Below are 6818 nucleotides of genomic sequence, written 5' to 3'. Positions count from 1 at the left end.
GCTCCATCGTCGTGGCCACGCCTCCCTGTAGCTGCTGCTGCCGCTCTACGACTCCTCCCGTGCGCTGTGCCCCGCCTCCCCTGACCTCGCCTGCATCCACTGGCCGCCGTCGCTGGCTGCCTCGCTGCCCCGCTCTCCCCTATGGGCCGCCACCCAGTGGCTCCGCCGGCCACACTCCGGCCGGCCTTGCCCCCCCCCCAGGTGCGGACCGCTTGGTTGCGCCCGCACCGGCGCACCCGTAAGCCACCCGCTCTAGTGGCCGTGTGTGCCACTGCCAGCGGGGCCACACCCCCTGTTTAAAAAAAGGATTTTTTTAATATATAAAAATAATTAGTTGATTAAATATTTAAATAGGTAATTAATTAACTTAATTAACCTTGCTTCATTAGCCTAATGAACTAGATTGGTTAATTAATTCTGTTAATTAGTTAAGTCGATGATAGATGGGGCCCACTGCCCCTTTAACCAGTCAACCCAGTCAGAGTTGACTGTTGACCCTGCTGACATCAGCATGACGTCGTACTGACACAATAAGTCCATTTTCGAATTAATAATATTTTTAGAATATTATTAAACCTTTAGAAAATCATAGAAAATTTTCTGTAACTCGGATGAAAAAGTTTTCTATATGAAAGTTGCTCAGAACGACGAGACGAATCCGGATACACAGCATGTTCGTCCGCCATACATACCTAGCATAGCGAACACGCAACTTTCTCCCTCTGATTCATCTGTCCAAAAATGCGAAACACCGGGGATATTTTCCCGGATGTTTCCCCCCTTCAACGGTATCACCTCATACTGCGTTAGGGCACCCCTAGCACCGCTACTTGTCATGTCATGCATCGCTATGCATCTGTTTGCATTATATTCATAATTTCTTCCCCCTCTTCTCTCCGATAGACTACGAGACTAACGCTGCTACTGGTGCCCCGGTCGACTACGTTGTTGACGACCCCTACTTGCCAGAGCAACCAGGCAAGCCCCCCCTTGATCATCAGATATCGCCTACTCTCTTTCTACTGCTTGCATTAGAGTAGTGTAGCATGTTACTGCTTTCCGTTATCCTATCTTGATGCATAGCCTGTCCTTGCTACTACTGTTGTTACCTTTACCTGCAATCCTAAATGCTTAGTATAGGATGCTAGTGTTCCATTAGTGGCCCTACAATCTTGTCCGTCTGCCATACTATACTACTGGGCCGTGATCACTCGGGAGGTGATCACGGGCATATGATATATACTTATACTGTTACATTACTTATGATATTGTCCGGGGATGGGGGCTGAAGGAGCAGGTGGCTCCATCCCGGTAGAGGTGGGCCTGGGTTCCCGACGGCCCACGATTGTTGCTTTGTGGCAGAGCGACAGGGCAGGTTGAGGCCACCTAGGAGAGAGGTAGGCCTGGCCCTGGTCGGCGTTCGCGGATACTTAACACGCTTAACGAGATCTTGGTATTTGATCTGAGTCTAGCTACTGGCCTATATGCACTAACCATCTACGCGGGGACAGTTATGGTCACTGGACGTCGTGCTATCAGCCGAAGCCTTTGTGACGTCAGCGACTGAGCGGCGCGCGCCGGATTGGACCGTAAGCCTGCTCTTGTATTAAGGGGGCTAGTTCTGCTTCCGGCCGCGTACGCAACGTGCAGGTGTGCAATGGGCAATGGGCCCAAACCCCTGCGCGCATAGGATTTAGACCGGCGTGATGACCTCTCTGTTGTGCCTAGGTAGGGTTGCGACGTGTTGATATTCCGAGGCCGGGCATGACCCAGAAAAGTGTGTCCGGACAAAGGGGATCGAGCGTGTTGGGAAATGTGGTGCATCCCTATAGGGAAGTTAAACTATTCGAATAGCCGTGATCTTCGGCAATAGGACGACATGGAGTTGTACCTTGACCTTATGACAACTAGAACCGGATACTTAATAAAACACACCCTTCCAAGTGCCAGATACAGCCGGTGATCACTCTCTCACAGGGCGATGAGGGGAGGATCATCGGTTAGGATTATGCTATGCGATGCTGCTTGGTGAACTTACCATCTACTCTCTTCTACATGCTGCAAGATGGAGGTGGCCAGAAGCGTAGTCTTCGATAGGACTAGCTATCCCCTCTTATTCCTGCATTCTGCAGTTCAGTCCACATATGATACCCTTATTCCATTTGATACCAATGCATACATATGTAGTGTAGCTCCTTGCTTGCGAGTACTTTGGATGAGTACTCACGGTTGCTTTGCTCCCTCGTTTCCCCCTTTCCATACCCGATTGCTGTGACCAGACGATGGAGCCCAGGAGCCAGATGCCATTGTCGATGACGACTACTACTACTCGGGAGGTGCCTACTACTACGTGCAGCCCACTGACGACGACCATGAGTAGTTTAGGAGGATCCCGGGCATGAGGCATGCGCCTCTTTCGATCTGTATCCCAGTTTGTGCTAGCCTTCTTAAGGCAAACTTGTTTAACTTATGTCTGTACTCAGATATTGTTGCTTTCGCTGACTCGTCTATGATCGAGCTCTTATATTCGAGCCCTCGAGGCCCCTGTCTTGTAATATGATGCTTGTATGACTTATTTTATTTGTAGAATTGTGTTGTGATATCTTCCCGTGAGTCCCTGATCTTGATCGTACACGTTTGTGTGTATGATTAGTGTACGATCGAATCGGGGGCGTCACAAGAGTAACCACTGCGTGATACTCATACACTGAATCAGCTAGGCGCTCCCGATACACACGATAGACTGGATCCTCTCCGAGGGGGTACAGCTGATGCCTCACGTTGCGAAGAAGGTGCGGTGACGTGTACGGCATCAGCTGCAGCTGGCACGGATACGGCACCAGAGCCATCTACACTCACAACCATTAGCAGGTTAGCATAAAAATATAAATCAAGTGCATGCAATGCAACAACCAGCTACAATTGCTACCGACACTCAACTTAAGCTCATATCTAATGTCCAGTTAACACGTCGTAGTCTAGCGTGGCCTACAGTCAGCGCGGCTCTAATACCAAGCGTTGTGGCACCCCGGCTCAGAGCGACCGGTTTACCCTGCATTGCCAGCCCAGAGACCATGTCTTCTGGCAACACACAACATCTTGGTACAGAAAGACAACCGCTTTATTGATGCTAGCGGCTCAGAGTTTATATTACAACAAATGTCGAGGCCGAGCAGCACGCACGGTGTGGCTGAACAATATGTACATTATTTAGTGAACATAAAGGGGCCTCGATCATAACAACTACGCGGCAGCGGAACAACGTCGTAGCGGAAACTCCATATCACAGGGACACCGATGTGAACACGATCTAGACTCGAGCAGCGCTCCTTTCCAACGCGACTTTCCTGAAATCTGGCATGACACGCTAGGTCAGTACATTGAATGTACTTGCAAGCTCACAACAGGCATAATCATAATGACAAACAATATCATGATATTTAACCAATTAATAATGCAATAATGTTACAACATGCCGGTCTAGCACTTGTGTCAACCAACTCCTACAACATATTTGAGTCACCAAATGAAGGAATTGGAAGATGCTTCATGGCTAAAGGCCCAAAGGTATCACACCCCGAGTATGTTGATTTCAATAGTGATGAAGATGCTTTGCTAGGTGATGATGATTTACTTATTGAAAATTCTAGTGATGAAAACTATGATGAACTTGCTATTGATCATGCTAGTCATGATAAAACGAATGACGATGATAACAAGGAGATTGAGAGTCTAACTAAAGAACTAAACACTCTTAACTTAGCTCATGAAACTACCTTGGAAAATCATCAAGAGCTTTTAAAGACTCATGAAAAGTTACGCTTTGAAAAGTCCAACCTTGAGCAAGAGCATGGGTTCTTAAAAGCGATCAATGATGATCTTCACAAGAAAAGTTCTTCTTACATTGCCAAGCGTTTACTCTTGTCTACTTACATGCCACAAGTTAAATCTAGCAACAAAAGTAAGAAAGATTGTTCTTCTAGTAGTAACAATAATCATGCTAAATCCAGTGTTGTTGCTTCTAGTAGTTCTCTTGATTCCACTAATGATTCTCTTAGCCAAGTTACACTTGAGCAAGAAAATAGCTTATTGAAAGGAATTATAGAGAAAGGTGTTTATAAGAGCCTTGCCGGAAGTAAGCAATTTGAGGAAATTGTACGCAAGCAAGGAAGACACCGAAAGAATCAAGGAATTGGTTTTGAACGAAGGTTCAATGCCAATGGAGTTGAGTGGGAAGAAGATCAATAACCCAATACGAAGTTTGTTCCTCAACAAGAGAAGTATGATCCTACTTCTCTCCAAGGAACACAAGCTCAAGATGATCTTCCACCACAAGACCACAAGCAAAAAGGAAAGGACAAGCTTCAAGAGGAGATTGATACGTTTGAAGAAGCTCCCAAGGCCTTGGTCAAGTGGGTTCCCAAGACTACATCAAGTTCCACTTCATCAAGTATGACTACAACTCCAAGGATTTCCATCAAGATGGTGTGGATCCCGAAGAAAAAGAACTAGAGAGTTCTTGAGGGTGACTCCGCCAACATACTTCACTCATATCTTTTGGCAAGAACATGTGCAAACAACTTCCATATCTTGCACTAGTTCAAGGAGTCACAAACCCTCTTGTTAGTAAGACAACGGACAAGGTAACCTAATGCTTTCATGGACATCATCTTATGTGAACATCACTCTATGTCTATGGATATCCTTGTTTGTTCCTTGTGGGACTAACCCGTGTAGGTATTGAAAGTGTAACTCACTCCAATGGATTGATCCAAATGATCTACATCAACATTGACCATCTACATCTTCAACACCTACATGAAGTCATCATCGACAAAACTCAAGGTTAGTTCATCCCTTTTAGGAGGCATATCACATCTAGGGGGAGCTTTACTCTAATCAATTGAGCTAAAGCAACTCTAATGGTGTGAACACAACAATGCTTTATGTAAAAGTGGTAACCCCATTTGTGCTTAAACGATGAGTATGACCTACAATCAAATGTTCTCATTTGACTCCTCCGTCAATATACTCATATATAGATGACCTAGTCATCGCCAATTGTGTGGCACCCCGTCTTTGAGCGACCGGTGTACCCTGCATTGCCAGCCCAGAGACCATGTCTTCTGGCAACACACAATATCTTGGTACAGAAAGACAACCGCTTTATTGATGCTAGCGGCTCAGAGTTTATATTACAACAGATGTCGAGGCCGAGCAGCACGCACGGTGCGGCTAAACAATATGTACATTATTTAGTGAACATAAAGGGGCCTCGATCATAACAACTACGCGGCAGCGGAACAACGTCGTAGCGGAAACTCCCTATCACAGGGACACTGATGTGGACACAATCTAGACTCGAGCAGCGCTCCTTTCCAACGCGACTTTCCTGAAATCTGGCATGGCACGCCAGGTCAGTACATTGAATGTACTTGCAAGATCACAACAGGCATAATCATAATGACAAACAATATCATGATATTTAACCAATTAATAATGCAATAATGTTCCAACATGATGTGCTCATGCTCCTAGGATAAACATCCCTCGGTACCGACTTACCAATCGTGATCGTTCTCGGATCACAAACAAACCACAATCGCGGTCTTAACCAGAGTAGTTTGTGATCCTTACGGCGATCACCACCAAAGTAACTCGTGATCCTTACGGCGATCACCACCAAAGTAACTCGTGATCCTTACGTCGATTACCACCAAACCACCATCATGGTATCGAACATCTCGATGGCATTTCAGCCATCAACATCAGTGCAATGATCATAACTTCGTGTGCATGTTTATTAAATGTTGACTCATGGTGGGACCTACTACGAGTTGTCCGTAACCGTGGACTCAGCTATCGATAGATTATACACTCTGGAGAGGTAGCACACTGTACCCACACCTCGGAACCCATGGCCTCGCACTCCCATTTGGGTGGACCAATGGCATTCCGACGAAACCCTTCCATTGCCATGACACTCTCCCGGCCACTCCGACCCAATTCCCAACGGGCTAGTCCTGGGTGGCCCCGTGTCTACCAAAGACACACCGACCACCGTCGTGGCCAAAACTGAAGCCCAAGATCCCAGACCCACAATGATGCTCATCCAGTGGCTGAAGACATGTGTAGAGCCCCATATGTAACCTGCCATATTTGTATTCCAACTCTTGCCATTTCCGGCACTAAGTTATGATATTTCCTCATTGTTGGGTTTCGTATTCGTGTTGTTTTTGTCCTTGTCATGCATCTCATATCATGTCATCATGTACATCGCATTTGCATACATGTTCGTCTCATGCATCCGAGCATTTTCCCCGTTGTCCGTTTTGCATTCCAGCACTCCTATGTCCTCCGGTGTCCCCTTTTACCTCTTTTCGTGAGTGGGTGTTAAACATCCTCGGATTGAATCGATACTTGCCAAGTGGCCTTGGTTTATTACCGGTAGACCGCCTGTCAAGTTTCGTGCCATTTGGACTTCGTTTGATACTCCAACGGTTAACCGAGGAACCGAAAAGGCCTCATGTGTGTTGCAGCCCAACACCCCTCCAAAGTGGCCCAAAACCCACCTAATCCCCCTCCATCATCTTGGTCATTTGATCATGATCGCGTGGCCGAAAACCGTGCTCAATTTGGAGTCTCCTAGCTCCCTCTACCTATAAATATAGACCCCCCCCCTCCGAAAATCTCGCGGATGAACCCTAACCTCTCCCTCTCCTCACGCTGCCGGACGAAAAACCACCGGCCGGACGCGTCCGCTTCGTCTGCCGCAGCCACGTGTCGCCTCGTGAGTCGCCAGACGGCCGCGCCCACTT

This window comes from Triticum dicoccoides, chromosome 6A (assembly GCF_002162155.2).
Source record: "Triticum dicoccoides isolate Atlit2015 ecotype Zavitan chromosome 6A, WEW_v2.0, whole genome shotgun sequence".
Classification (NCBI taxonomy): domain Eukaryota; kingdom Viridiplantae; phylum Streptophyta; class Magnoliopsida; order Poales; family Poaceae; genus Triticum; species Triticum dicoccoides.
Note: the sequence above shows the minus strand (reverse complement) of the source record.